The sequence below is a fragment of the Artemia sp. Qi Xiang Cuo genome, chromosome 1, assembly GCF_049724085.1.
Source record: "Artemia sp. Qi Xiang Cuo chromosome 1, ASM4972408v1, whole genome shotgun sequence".
Classification (NCBI taxonomy): domain Eukaryota; kingdom Metazoa; phylum Arthropoda; class Branchiopoda; order Anostraca; family Artemiidae; genus Artemia; species Artemia sp. Qi Xiang Cuo.
In genome coordinates this window covers 57227960-57244348 of record NC_142794.1, presented here as the reverse complement: position 1 = coordinate 57244348, position 16389 = coordinate 57227960, and the positions used below count along the sequence as shown (strand labels likewise).

At 30.2% G+C, this 16389-nt stretch overlaps 1 protein-coding gene across 6 annotated transcripts in view; it reads right to left on the bottom strand.

Annotated features, from left to right (window-relative positions):
- LOC148956511 (uncharacterized) overlaps positions 1-16389 on the bottom strand; it is a 66934-nt gene that overhangs the window by 12041 nt on the left and 38504 nt on the right. The gene's annotated exons all lie outside the window — the stretch shown is intronic.

Below are 16389 nucleotides of genomic sequence, written 5' to 3'. Positions count from 1 at the left end.
GTTGAACAGCAACCAAATTTTTGCATAGGAAACACTAGTATGTCTCCTTTTTTTTCTTTGCTGTTAGTGGGGCACTGAAACATTCTAGAGAACTGATAAGGACTCACTTGAATACTAGTTTTTATACCTACATACTTTTTATATTTTAGTCTTTATGAAACCTTTATAAAGTACCATATCATAGGCAGCACAATAGCGCTTCCTAAGTAGAGAGCGATGTAGGCACAGTGTTATTATTTTTGTTTTTAGATCAGGGCACTTAGTATCGAAGGAGTAGTCGTAGAAACTTCAAAAAGGGCTCATTCGATAGGAAACTGAAAGGGTTAGTGCCATTTTTAATACCCCTCCTCCCATTCCCACCATTTCCCAAAACACATTCAATCAAAAATTTTAGATATCTATTTTGTTCAACGTACCTGACAGGTCCGGAAATTATGTCTTTGAAGATGACAACCTCCTCACAGCCCTCAGGGCAAGGGTTGTAAGATATTCCCTGGGGGCATATAAGGTACATATAGAAAGGGTGATAGTTTAAATTTCGGAGAGAACTTATTGGATTGGTAATAAGAAGTTCTAGAGTCCTTTTTAAAATTCAGAGTAATCGGAGGATGGATATCCCCCCCATACCTCGTATTTTTCCGAAATACATCTGATAGAAATTTTGAGATGGCATTTGTTATCGTGGAAACTTCAAAAAGAGCTCATTCAGTTGGAAAGTGAAAGGGCTAGTGCCCCATTTAATAGTCGAAAGTGCTTGGAATGCAAGTAACCAACCTCCCACGCTGATCATTTCCCCAAAAACATCCAATAAAAATTTTGAGATAGCCATTTCGTTCAACGTAATTAAAAGGTACAGAAATTCTATCTTTGAGGATTATGCCCCACCCCCCCAGAGCCCTCCGTGCAAGGGTTGTAGGTTATGCCCTGGGGGCATATAAGGTTTTTATGGAAAGGGTGATCGTATAAACTTTGGAGGGGGCTCATTGGATTGGTAATCAGAAGTTCTAGTGTCCTTTTTAAAATTGAGAGTGATGGAATGGTGGATACCTCCCGCCCCAAACGTATTTTCCCGAAATGCATCAGATAGAAATTTTTAGATGGACATTTGTTGCCGTAGAAACTACAAAAATGGCTTATTCGATTGGAAATTGAAAGGGCTACTGCATTTATTATTGGTCAAAAGTGATTGAAGGGCAACAAGCTCCCCCCCCCCACCCCCATCAATTCCCAGAACACAACAAATCAAAATTTTGAGATAGCCATTTTTCAGTGTAGTTGAAAGGTCTGGAAATTATGTATTTGATGTCCCCCATACCTTCTCAAGACCATAAAATAATTTGCACTTTACTGAAAAAAAAATGGCAGTGGATTGTCAGTTAAGTATACATATACTGATATATATTCCTTAAAGTTTTAATATTTTTTAAGCATAAAAGTTAAAAAAGTAAAAACATTTAAAACGTATTTTGTCGTTTAATGTTGTAGGATGAAAAAATTAGAATGGATTTTGAGTTTTCAGCGGGAAAGTGAATGCAAAACAGATATTTTTGTTTAAAAAAAACATAAGACAAATTTGTTCTAAAATACGATTAATAACTGATAACTATATTTTATAGCTATTAGTTCCAATTCATATTAGTTAAATTCATATTTTTTTATGTGCTATATTACTGATATTTTGAAATAGCCATTTCTTCAAAAGCAATCCAAAGATCACATAGCAAGACCTTTCGGATTGACACAACCCCCCAGAGTGTGGGGGGCCAGGGTTGTAAGTTATGCCCCGCGGGGCATATAAGCTTTTTATGGTAGGTGTGGTTGTTTGAACTTTAGAATAAGCTCTTTTAACTGGAAATGTGTAGTACTAGTTCCCTTTTAAGAGTCAAAATTAATGCAGGGCAACTAGCCCCTCCCTCCCTGACAACCTGTTTTCCCCAAACGCATTCAATAACTGTGCGATAGCCATTTTGTTCAAAATAGTCTAAAGAGCATATAACAATGGCTTCAAGGTCAAAACAATCCTCCAGAGTCTAGGTGCGAGGGTTGTAAGTTATGCCCCGGGCATATAAGGCTCTTACGGAATGGGTGGTTGTATAATCTTCGGATCGGATGGGGTTCGTCCGATTGGAAGTCGGAAGATCTAGTGCCCTTTTTAAGAGTCAAAAGTGAAAGGACAACTAGCCTCCCCCCACAATCCTATCAGTCCCCACAATACATCCAATCAAAATTTTAAGAGAGCCATGTTGTTCAGCATTATTGAAAGGTCTAGTAATCATGTCTTTGGGGTTGTCAACGTCCCCAGAGACCTCACGTCAAGGCCTGTAAGTTTGGCTATTCGTTCATTGCTTACATACAGTACATGTCACTGAGAAAGGTATTCATGTCGGAACTTCATTTTCCAAAAATGCGAAGGGAAAACAAGTGAGCCTTTCAGAGAATGTTGAGGAGAGTGCTGAACTAAATCAAAACATGTCATGTGTTAATGGATTGTTAAAAGGGCGTAACTCATGAATGACTAGGTATATCAATTTGGAACTTTCAGGAAATGATAAAGGACATGATCAAAAAGGGAATATTTGTATGCTACCACTGCAACTACAATTACCACAAGTCCCCGGCGTCACACCTATAACGGAAGGCCGACGCGATCATTATTGACCGGAAACATTTATTTTTTTATCAATCTTTCTCAGATCCCATCTTTATAAATGAAACCCAAAACGAACAGAAATTACAATAAATAACCGAGTCAAACTCAAAACGAGCAGAAATTAACATGAGTAGGGCTCAAAACCCCTATGGCTTCCCAAGGCCAGAACATAAGTTGCACTTTAAAACATAAATGTTTTTACGTTTATAAATTTAATAAATCAAATATATTAACATTTTGATGACTAAATATCAGTTTATGTAAGTAGAGATGACCCTAAAGGTCCGAACAGAACACCATATTTGGGCATAGAGTCCCTAGGGAGAACACGTGGTTAATCAAAGCGATTGGGAATTTGGAACACCTGTGCTGTCAGTCATTAATCAAATTGTTTCCGGGCAAAGTTTAATAATGTCTGACAGGTACTGTTCCAGGAATAGATCCAAGTCATTAATGTCTTTGCCTCGGAAACAATTCTACTGGTCGAACTCCAAAAGATATTCACAACCAAACGCCATGGAAACAATTCTCCAAGAAACAACTTAGCGATGATTAGATTTAGCGCGGGACTGAGGTTTCTTAGTAATTTGAAATGTGACAGTGCAGGGATGCCAAAAAACAAAAGGAACACGCTGAAATTACGTTTAGGGGTTATTTGGGCGAAACCGTTTTAGACATTTTATGGAATTATTTCGGCGAAACAGTTAGAGACATTTTAAAAGATGATTTTAGAAGATGTTTTAGAAGAGGATTTGAGGGTAAAACTCTGTGGTCATTATAATACACAAGTTGTATTTGAACAGTGTCGTGAGGTCCTCTACCCCAACCCCAAAAGCCCCCGGTTCCCCTAATGCCCATCGAGCCCCCAAAGACCACCGGTACCCCTTCCCCCCATTTTTTAAAATAATTTTGAATTTTTTAACATGGTAGTTTTTTAACTTTTTTACGTATCTTAAAATGACATGAAATATGCTTACGGCTCTAACAATCGTACTCTGTGCTTGTTCATAGGCACGACGCGGCTTTCCCATTGGTACTCTATGGCAAGTTATCGACACTACCTAGTTTAATGCGTGCATTAAATCAGTATTTTTTACGCAGTGGAAGGATAAACACACAATTCATATCTGTAAAAAGTGAAGATGAATTATTTGACGAAAGTATGTGAACATGATAAAATCATCGTCGTGTTGAATGCTGACAAGGAGAAATACCTGAACTATGAAACGAGTGCAAGTGGTAACACTATTGGAAATGTATGCTTGCGTTGTCATGACAGCGAGAAGTTAGATTCCTTTGGAGTACCCAAGAATTTCCATCATGCAAACAGTGGATATGCGAGAGTAACATTACCAGAGAAAGTAGTACTCAAAGAGAATGTCAACGTAAAAATAATAGTTGATGAAGAGGGACAACTTCTGGCTAATGGTTCTGGTAGCATGTTAGCCGTTGATAGATCTTATCGATATCTTTCCGGTGTTAGCATTCGAATGAAAGCAAAGGGAAAAAGAAGGCATGCATACAGCTGCACCAACATCATAAATCATATCTTGTCAATGTGTCAAAACTGATATCTATTTAAAAATATTGTCACAATATACATTTAAATCGTAGGAAGAATAAAAACGACATTAGCAGACAATATCATCAATGAATATAAAGATGAATTGACGGAAAGTGAAGCGCAAGTGTACTAATAATGTATAATAATGTATTTAACGTATTTTTACATTAATATTCTACATGTCATTATTTCATTACAAATATCTTATGCATTATTTTGTTAAGTGTTCATTATTTTTAGGGTATGCTAGAACGTCAAACGTTCAGAATATCCATTAAAAGGGTCAGAGATGTGAGAGAAAGAATTTTTAGAGATAAAGATACTACTAGCAGGCTCAATTTTTCATAGAAGATAGAAAAGTTCATGATCTCTTCTGAATTTTACCAAAGAACAGAATTCAATTCCAATTTCTCCAGAGAAAACAAAAGTCTTCCACTTCAGTTCTTTATTTCACAAAGACATAAAGAAATTTAAAGTTCAATTCTAAATTTTTCTGTGGAAGATAGAAAAAGTAATACCATACTTATGGATGTTTTCACGGAAGATAAAAAGTTCTAGTTCAATTTTAAATTTTCTCAACGAAGTGAAGAAAAGTTCAAGTTCTCTACTGAATTTTACCAAAGATCACAATTCAATTCTAATTTCTCCAGAGAAAATAAAAATCTTCCACTTAAGTTCTTTATTTCACAAAGACATAAAGAAATTCAAAGTTCAATTCTAAATTTTTTGATGGGAGATAGAAAAAGTAATGCCATACTTGTGAATATTTTCCAGGAAGATAAAAAGTTCTAGTTCAATTTAAAATTTTCTCAACGAAGTGAAGAAAAGTTCAAGTTCTCTTCTGAACTTTACCAAAGAACACACTTCAATTCTAATTTCTTCAGAGAAAATAAAAATCTTCCACTTCAGTTCTTTATTTCACAAAGACATAAAGAAATTTAAAGTTCAATTCTAAATTTTTCGGTGGAAGATAGAAAAAGTAATACCATACTTGTGAATATTTTCACGGAAGATAAAAAGTTCTAGTTCATATTTAAAATTTTCTCAACGAAGTGAAGAAACATTTCAAGTTCCCTACTGAATTTTAGCAAAGAACACAATTCAATTCTAATTTCACCAGAGAAAATAAAAATCTTCCACTTCAGTTCTTTATTTCACAAAGACATAAAGAAATTTAAAGTTCATTTCTAAATTTTTCGGTGGAAGATAGAAAAAGTAATATCATGCTTGTGAATATTTTCCCGGAAGATAAAGTGTTCTAGTTCAATTTAAAATTTTCTCAATGAAGTGAAGAAAATTTCAAGTTCTCTACTGAATTTTACCAAAGAACACAATTCAATTCTAATTTCTCCAGAGAAAATAAAAATCTTCCACTTAAGTTCTTTATTTGACAAAGACATAAAGAAATTTAAAGTTAAATTCTAATTTTTCGGTGGAAGATAGAAAAAGTACTACCATACTTGTGAATATTTTCACGGAAGATACTTGTGAATATTTTCACGGAAGATAAAAAGTTCTAGTTCAATTTAAAATTTTCTCAACGAAGTGAAGAAAAGTTCAAGTTCTATTCGGAATTTTACCAAAGAAAACAATTCAATTCTAATTTCTCCAGAGAAAATAAAAATATTCCACTTAAGTTATTTATTTCACAAAGACATAAAGAAATTTAAAGTTCAATTCTAAATTTTTCGGTGAAAGATAGAAAAAGTAATACCATACTTGTGAATATTTTCACTGAAGATAAAAAGTTCTAGTTCAATTTAAAATTTTCTCAACGAAGTCAAGGAAAGTTCAAGTTCTCTTCTAAATTTTCTCAATGAAAAAGAAATTAGTCATTGATCATTTCTATTTTTCCAAATAATATAAAAATTTTCCACTTTAGTTCAGATCTGTCTCGAACAGATGAAAAATTTAAAATACTGTTCCAAATTTTTCACAGAAGATAAAAAGTTCAAGTTCTCTTCGGAATTTTACCAAAGAACACAATTCAATTCTAATTTCTCCAGAGAAAACAAAAATTTATCCACTTCAGTTCTTTATTTCACAAAGACATAAAGAAATTTAGAGTTCAATTCTAAAGTATTCGGTGGAAGATAGAAAAAGTAATACCATACTTGTGAATATTTTCACGGAAAATAAAAATTTCTAGTTCAATTTAAAATTTTTTCAACGAAGTCAAGGAAAGTTCAAGTTCTCTTCTGAATTTTCTCAATGAATAAGAAATTAGTCATTGATCCTTTCTATTTTTCCAAATAATATAAAAATTTTCCACTTTAGTTCAGATCTGTCTCGAAGAGATGAAAAATTTAAAATACTGTTCCAAATTTTTCACAGAAGAAAAAGTAATACCATACTTGTGAATATTTTCACGGAAGATAAAAAGTTCTAGTTCAATTTTAAATTTTCTCAACGAAGTGAAGAAAAGTGAAGAATTTAAAAATTTGAGGGGTAAATCCATAAGACAAAGGAGCTAAAATTTAATTTAAAATTAGAATAGAACTTTAAATTTTTCATCTCTTTGAGAAAAAAACAGAACTGAAGTGGAACCTTTTTATTTTCTTGGAAAAATTAGAAGAAAACTTTGAATTTTTTATGTCTTTGAAAAATTAAGAACTGAAGTGGAAGCTCTTTTCATTTTCATTGGTAAAATTCAGAATTGAGCTAACCTTTTTCACTTCTTTAAGAAAATTCAGAAGAGAACTTGAACATTTTGCACTTCTTCGAGAAAACTCAGAATTAAAGTGATGCACCTTATCTTCATGTTGAAGATTCAAAATCAATGTATAACTTTTTCTATCTTCTATGAAAAATTTGGAACAGAACTTAAAATTTTTCATGTCTGCAAAAATCGGAACTGAATTTAAGAAAATTAGAATTAAAGTGAAACGTTTTATCTTCACTGGAAAATAATCACAATCATAGTATAACTTTTCCTATCTTCTACAAAAAATTTAGATCTGAACTTTAAATTTTTTATGTCTTTGAGAAATTATGAACTGAAGTGGAAGGTTTTTTCATTTTCATTGGTAAAATTCAGAATTGAGCTAACTTTTTCTCTTCTTTAAGAAAATTCAGAAGAGAACTTGAACATTTTGCACTTCTTCGAGAAAAGTCAGAATTAAAGTGGAGTTCCTTATCTTCATGTTGAATATTCACAATCAATGTATAACTTTTTATATCTTCTATGAAAAATTTGGAACAGAACTTTAAATTTTTCATCTCTTTGAGAAAAATCAGAACTGAATTTTAGAAAAATTATAAATAAAGTGAAACTTTTGATCTTCATGGATAATAATCACAATCATAGTATTAATTTTTTTATCTTTCATCAAAAAATTTAGAATAGAACTTAAAATTTCTCTATTTCATTGGGGAACTTAAAACTGAAGTGGAAGATTTTTATTTTCTCTGGAGAAATTAGAATTGAAGTGTGTTCTTTGGTAAAGTTCAGAAGCGAACTTGAACATTTATTTACTTCTTTGAGAAAATTTTAAAGTGAACTAGAGATTTTGACCTTCCGAGAAAATATTCAGAAATATTGTAATACTTATTGCGTCTTCCTCCGAAAAATTTAGAATTGAACTTTAAATTCCTGTATGTCCTTGTCAAATAATGAAATGAAATGGAAAATTTTTATTTTCTCTGGTGAAATTAGATTTTAATTGTGCTCTTTAGTAACATTCAGAAGAAAAATTGAACTTTTCTTCACTTCGTTGAGAAAATTGTAAATTGGACCAGAACTTTTTATCTTCCGGGAAAATATTCATAAATATGGTATTACTTTTTCTATCTTCCACCGAAAAATTTAGAATTGAACTTTAAATTTCCTTATGTCATTGTGAAATAAAGAACTTATGTGGAAGATTTTTATTTTCACTGGTAAAATTAGAATTGATTTATGTTCTTTGGTAAAATTCAGTAGAGAACTTGAACTTTTCTTCACTTCGTTGATAAAATTTTAAATGGAACTAGAAGTTTTTATCTGCCGTGAAAATATTCACAAATATGGTATTAATTTTTCTATCTCCTGCCGAAAAATTTAGATTTGAACTTTACATTTCCTTATGTCTTTGTGAAATAATGAACTTAAGTGGAAGATTTTTGTTTTCTCTGGAGAAATTAGAATTGAAGCGTGTTCTTTGGTACAAATCAGAAGAGAACTTGAACTTTTCTTCACTTCGCTGAGAAAATTTTAAATTGAAGTAGAACTTTTTATCTTCCGGGAAAATATTCACAAGTATGATATTACTTTTTCTATCTTCCACCGAAAAATTTAGAATTGAGCTTTAAATTTCTTTATGTCTTTGTGAAATAAAGAACTGAAGTGGAAGATTTTTATTTTCTCTGGAGAAATTAGAATTGTAGTGTGTTCTTTAGTAAAGTTCAGAAGAGAACTTGAACTTTTCTTCACTTCGTTGAGAAAATTTTAAATTGAACTAGAACTTTTTATCTTCCGGGAAAATATTCACAAGTATGGTATTACTTTTTATATCTTCCACCGAAAAATTTAGAATTGAACTTTAAATTTCTTTATGTCTTTGTGAAATAAAGAACTGAAGTGGAAGATTTTTATTTTCTCTGGAGAAATTAGGATTTAATTGTGTTCTTTGGTAAAATTCAGTAGAGAACTTGAACTTTTTTATCTTCTGTGAAAAATTTGGAACAGTATTTTAAATTTTTCATCTCTTCGAGAAAATATTCACAAGTATGGTATTACTTTTTCTATCTTCCACCGAGAAATTTAGAATTGAACTTTAAATTTCTTTATGTCTTTGTGAAATAAAGAACTGAAGTGGAAGATTTTTATTGTCTCTGGTGAAATTAGAATTGAATTGTGTTCTTTGGTAAAATTCAGAAGAGAACTTGAATTTTTCTTCACTTCGTTGAGAAAATTTTAAATTGAACTAGAACTTTTTATCTTCCGGGAAAATATTCACAAGTATGGTATTACTTTTTCTATCTTCCACCGAAAAATTTAGAATTGAACTCTAAATTTCTTTATGTCTTTGTGAAATAAAGAACTTAAGTGGAAGATTTTGATTTTTTCTGGTGAAATTAGAATTGAATTGTGTTCTTTGGTAAAATTCAGAAGAGAACTTGAATTTTTCTTCACTTCGTTGAGAAAATTTTAACTTGAACTAGAACTTTTTATCTTCTGGGAAAATATTCACAAGTATGGTATTACTTTTTCTATCTTCGACCGAAAAATTTCGAATTGAACTCTAAATTTCTTTATGTCTTTGTGAAATAAAGAACTGAAGTGGAAGATTTATGTTTTCTCTGGAGAAATTAGAATTGAATTGTGTTCTTTGGTAAAATTCCGAAGAGAACTTGAACTGTTTTATCTTCTGTGAAAAATTTGGAACATTATTTTAAATTTTTCATCTCTTCGAGAAAATATTCACAAGTATGGTATTACTTTTTCTATCTTCCACCGAAAAATTTAGAATTGAACGTTAAATTTCTTTATGTCTTTTCGAAATAAAGAACTTAAGTGGAAGATTTTTATTTTCTCTGGTGAAATTAGAGTTGAATTGTGTTCTTCGGTAAAATTCAGAAGAGAACTTGAATTCTTCTTCACTTCGTTGTGAAAATTTGAATTGAACTAGAACTTTTTATCATCTGGGAAAATATTCACAAGTATGGTATTACTTTTTCTATCTTCCACCGAAAAATTTAGAATTTAACTCTAAATTTCTTTATGTCCTTGTAAAATATAGAACTTAAGTGGAAGATTTTTGATTTCTCTGTAGAAATTAGAATTGAATTGTGTTCTTTGGTAAAATTCAGTAGAGAACTTGAACTTTTCTTCACTTCGTTGAGAAAATTTTAAATTGAACTAGAACTTTTTATGTTCCGTGAAAATATTCACAAGTATGGTATTACTTTTTCTATCTTCCACCGAAAAATTTACAATTGAACTTTAAATTTCTTTATGTCATTGTGAAATAAAGAACTGATGTGGAAGATTTTTATTTTCTCTGGTGAAATTAGAATTGATTTGTGTTCTTTGGTAAAATTCAGTAGAGAACTTGAACTTTTCTTCACTTCGTTGAGAATATTTAAAATTGAACTAGAACTTTTTATCTTCCGTGAAAATATTCACAAGTATGGTATTAATTTTTCTATCTCCCGCCGAAAAATTTAGAATTGAACTTTAAATTTCTTTATGTCTTTGTGAAATAAAGAACTGAAGTGGAAGATTTTTGTTTTCTCTGGAAAAATTAGAATTGAGGTGTGTTCTTTGGTAAAGTTCAGAAGAAAACTTGAACTTTTCTTCACTTCGTTGAGAAAATTTTAAATTGAACTAGAACTTTTTATCTTCCGGGAAAATATTAACAAGTATGGTATTACTTTTTCTATCTTCCACCGAAAAATTTAGAATTGAACTTTAAATTTCTTTATGTCTTTGTGAAATAACGAACTGAAGTGGAAGATTTTTTTTTTCTCTGGAGAAATTAGAATTGTAGTGTGTTCTTTTGGTAAAGTTCAGAAGAGAACTTGAACATTTCTTCAATTCTTTGAGAAAATTTAACATTGAACTGGAACTTTTTATATTCCGTGAAAATATTCCCAGGTGTGGTATTACTTTTTCTATCTTCCACTGAAAAATTTAGAATTGAAATGTAAAATTCTTTATGTCTTTGTGAAATAAAGAACTGAAGCGGAAGATTTTTGTTTTCTCCGGATAAATTAGAATTTAATTGTGTTCTTTGGTAAAATTCAGTAGAGAACTTGAACTTTTTTATCTTCTGTGAAAAATTTGGAACAGTATTTTAAATTTTTCATCTCTTCGAGAAAATATTCACAAGTATGGTATTACTTTTTCTATCTTCCACCGAGAAATTTAGAATTGAACTTTAAATTTCTTTATGTCTTTGTGAAATAAAGAACTGAAGTGGAAGATTTTTATTTTCTCTTTTGATATTATAATTGAATGGTATTCTTTGGTAAAATTCAGAAGAGAAATTGAATTTTTCTTCACTTCGTTGAGAAAACTGAAATTTGAACTAGAAATTTTCATCTTCCGGGACAATGTTAACAAGTATGTTCTTACTTTTTATATATTCATTAAAAAAATTTAAAATTGTACTTTAAATTTCTGTATGTCTTTGTGAAATAAAGAACTTCAGTGGAAGATTTTGATTTTTTCTGGTGAAATTAGAATTGAATTGTGTTCTTTGGCAAAATTCAGAAGAGAACTTGAATTTTTCTTCACTTCGTTGAGAAAATTTTAACTTGAACTAGAACTTTTTATCTTCTGGGAAAATATTCACAAGTATGGTATTACTTTTTCTATCTTCCACAGAAAAATTTAGAATTGAACTCTAAATTTCTTTATGTCTTTGTGAAATAAAGAACTGAAGTGGAAGATTTATGTTTTCTCTGGAGAAATTAGAATTGAATTTTGTTCTTTGGTAAAATTCCGAAGAGAACTTGAACTGTTTTATCTTCTGTGAAAAATTTGGAACAGTATTTTAAATTTTTCATCTCTTCGAGAAAATATTCACAAGTATGGTATTACTTTTTCTATCTTCCACCGAAAAATTTAGAATTGAACGTTAAATTTCTTTATGTCTTTGTGAAATAAAGAACTTAAGTGGAAGATTTTTATTTTCTCTGGTGAAATTAGAGTTGAATTGTGTTCTTCGGTAAAATTCAGAAGAGAACTTGAATTCTTCTTCACTTCGTTGTGAAAATTTGAATTGAACTAGAACTTTTTATCTTCTGGGAAAATATTCACAAGTATGGTATTACTTTTTCTTATCTTCCACCGAAAAATTTAGAATTTAACTCTAAATTTCTTTATGTCCTTGTAAAATATAGAACTTAAGTGGAAGATTTTTGATTTCTCTGTAGAAATTAGAATTGAATTGTGTTCTTTGGTAAAATTCAGTAGAGAACTTGAACTTTTCTTCACTTCGTTGAGAAAATTTTAAATTGAACTAGAACTTTTTATGTTCCGTGAAAATATTCACAAGTATAGTATTACTTTTTCTATCTTCCATCGAAAAATTTAGAATTGAACTCTAAATTTCTTTATGTCTTTGTGAAATAAAGAACTGAAGTGGAAGATTTTTATTTTCTCTGGTGAAATTAGAATTGAATTGTGTTCTTTGGTAGAATTCAGAAGAGAACTTGAATTCTTCTTCACTTCGTTGAGAAAATTTTAAATTGAACCAGAACTTTTTATATTCAGTGAAAATATTCACACGTATGGTATTACTTTTTCTATCTTCCACTGAAAAATTTAGAAATGAACTTTAAAATTCTTTTTGTCTTTGTGAAATAAAGAACTGAAGTGGAAGATTTTTATTTTCTCTGGATAAATTAGAATTGAATTGTGTTCTTTGGTAAAATTCACTAGAGAACTTGAACTTTTCTTCACTTCGTTGAGAAAATTTAAAATTGAACTAGAACTTTTTATCTTCCGTGAAAATATTCACAAGTATGGTATTACTTTTTCTATCTTCCACCAAAAAATTTAGAATTGAACTCTAAATTTCTTTATGTCTTTGTGAAATAAATAACTGAAGTGGATGATTTTTGTTTTCTCTGGAGAAATTAGAATTGAACAGTGTTCTTTGGTAAAATTCTGAAGAGAACTTGAACTTTTTATCTTCTGTGAAAAATTTGGAACAGTATTTTAAATTTTTCATCTCTTCGAGACAGATCTGAACTAAAGTGGAAAATTTTTATATTATTTGGAAAAATAGAAATGATCAATGACTAATTTCTTTTTCATTGAGAAAATTCAGAAGAGAACTTGAACTTTCCTTGACTTCGTTGAGAAAATTTTTAATTGAACTAGAACTTTTTATCTTCCGGGAAAATATTCACAAGTATGGTATTACTTTTTCTATCTTCCACCGAATACTTTAGAATTGAACTCTAAATTTCTTTATGTCTTTGTGAAATAAAGAACTGAAGTGGATAAATTTTTGTTTTCTCTGGAGAAATTAGAATTGAATTGTGTTCTTTGGTAAAATTCCGAAGAGAACTTGAACTTTTTATCTTCTGTGAAAAATTTGGAACAGTATTTTAAATTTTTCATCTGTTCGAGACAGATCTGAACTAAAGTGGAAAATTTTTATATTATTTGGAAAAATAGAAATGATCAATGACTAATTTCTTTTTCATTGAGAAAATTTAGAAGAGAACTTGAACTTTCCTTGACTTCGTTGAGAAAATTTTAAATTGAACTAGAACTTTTTATCTTCAGTGAAAATATTCACAAGTATTGTATTACTTTTTCTATCTTACACCGAAAAATTTAGAATTGAACTTTAAATTTCTTTATGTCTTTGTGAAATAAAGAACTTAAGTGGAAGATTTTTAATTTCTCTGGAGAAATTAGAATTGAATGTGTTCTTTGGTAAAATTCAGTAGAGAACTTGAACTTTTCTTCACTTCGTTTAGAAAATTTTAAATTGAACTAGAACTTTTTATCTTCCGTGAAAATATTCACAAGTATCTTCCGTGAAAATAATCACAAGTATAGTAGTACTTTTTCTATCTTCCACATAAAAATTAGAATTTAACATTAAATTTATTTATTTATTTTTTAAATAAAGAACTTAAGTGGAAGATTTTTATTTTCTCTGGAGAAATTAGAATTGAATTGTGTTCTTTGGTAAAATTCAGTTGTGAACTTGAAATTTTCTTCACTTCATTGAGAAAATTTTAAATTGAACTAGAACTTTTTATCTTCCGTGAAAATATTCACAAGTATGGTATTACTTTTTCTGTCTTCCACGGAAAAATTTAGAATTGAACTTTAAATTTCTTTATGTCTTTGTGAAATAAAGAACTGAAGTGGAAGATTTTTATTTTCTCTGGTGAAATTAGAATTGAAGTGTGTTCTTTGGTAAAATTCAGAAGAGAACTTGAACGTTTCTTCACTAAGTTGAGAAAATTTTAAATATAACTAGAACTTTTTATCTTCCGTGAAAATATTCACAAGTACGGTATTACTTTTTCTATCTTCCACTGAAAAATTTAGAATTGAACTTTAAATTTCTTTATGTCTTTGTGAAATAAAGAACTGAAGTGGAAGATTTTTGTTTTCTTTTGAGAAATTAGAATTGAATTGTGTTCATTGGTAAAATTCAGAAGAGCTTGAACTTTTCTTCACTTCGTTGAGAAAATTTTAAATTGAACTAGAACTTTTTATCTTCCGGGAAAATATTCACAAGTATGGCATTACTTTTTCTATCTCCCACTGAAAAATTTAGAATTGAACTTTGAATTTCTTTATGTCTTTGTGAAATAAAGAACTTAAGTGGAAGATTTTTATTTTCTCTGGAGAAATTAGAATTGGATTGTGTTCTTTGGTAAAATTCAGTAGAGAACTTGAACTTTTCTTCACTTCGTTGAGAAAATTTTAAATTGAACTAGAACTTTTTATCTTCCGTGAAAACATCCATAAGTATGGTATTACTTTTTCTATCTTCCACCGAAAAATTTAGAATTGAACTTTAAATTTCTTTATGTCTTTGTGAAATAAAGAACTGAAGTGGAAGACTTTTGTTTTCTCTGGAGAAATTAGAATTGAATTCTGTTCTTTGGTAAAATTCAGAAGAGATCATGAACTTTTCTATCCTAACCTAACCTTTTCTATTATTAACCTAACCTTTTCTGGCGAGTATGGTTAGGTTAGGTTAGGCTAGATTAAGTTAGGTTAGATTAGGTTAGGTTAGCCTAATTACGCTTCACTTAAATTAGCTTAGGTGAGAGACAGGCAAAAAGTTAGGTGTATGATTAGGTTAGGTTAGATTAAGTTAGGTTAGGTTAGTTAGGCTAGGTTAGCCTACGTACGCGCGCGTACGTAGGCTAACCTAGCCTAACCTAACTTAACCTAACCTAACTTAATCTAACCTAACCTAACCTAATCATACACCTAAGTTCTCTTCGGAATTTTACCAAAGAACACAATTCAATTCTAATTTCTCCAGAGAAAACAAAAATTTATCCACTTCAGTTCTTTATTTCACAAAGACATAAAGAAATTTAGAGTTCAATTCTAAAGTATTCGGTGGAAGATAGAAAAAGTAATACCATACTTGTGAATATTTTCCCGGAAGATAAAAAGTTCTAGTTCAATTTAAAATTTTTTCAACGAAGTCAAGGAAAGTTCAAGTTCTCTTCTGAATTTTCTCAATGAATAAGAAATTAGTCATTGATCATTTCTATTTTAGTAATACCATACATGTGAATATTTTCCCGGAAGATAAAAAGTTCTAGTTCAATTTAAAATTTTCTCAACGAAGTGAAGAAGAATTCAAGTTCTCTTCTGAATTCTACCAAAGAACACAATTCAATTCTAATTTCACCAGAGAAAATAAAAATCTTCCACTTCAGTTCTTTATTTCACAGACATAAAGAAATTTAAAGTTCAATTCTAAATTTTTCGGTGGAAGATAGAAAAAGTAATACCATACTTGTGAATATTTTCACGGAAGATAAAAAGTTCCACTTCAGTTCTGGTTTTTTCTCAAAGAGATGAAAAATTTAAAGTTCTATTCTAATTTTAAATTAAATTTTAGCTCCTTTGTCTTATGGATTTACCCCTCAAATTTTTTAATTAGAAAATGAGTGACTCGTTCTATTATTAAAGACAATCGTTCAAACTCGTTCATCTAACCTCCAAAACAATAGGTTAGGTTAGGTATAAATAAATATTAATAAATAAATAGAAACATTTCTACATGTTTAAGTTAGGTTAGGTTAACTTATCATGAGCGCTCATGATAAGTTAACCTAACCTTTTCTGGCAGTATGGTTAGGTTAGGTTAGGCTAGATTAAGTTAGGTTAGATTAGGTTAGGTTAGCCTAATTACGCTTCACTTAAATTAGCTTAGGTGAGAGACAGGCAAAAAGTTAGGTGTATGATTAGGTTAGGTTAGATTAAGTTAGGTTAGGTTAAGTTAGGCTAGGTTAGCCTACGTACGCGCGCATACGTAGGCTAACCTAGCCGAACCTAACTTAACCTAACCTAACTTAATCTAACCTAACCTAACCTAATCATACACCTAAGTTCTCTTCGGAATTTTACCAAAGAACACAATTCAATTCTAATTTCTCCAGAGAAAACAAAAATTTATCCGCTTCAGTTCTTTATTTCACAAAGACATAAAGAAATTTAGAGTTCAATTCTAAAGTATTCGGTGGAAGA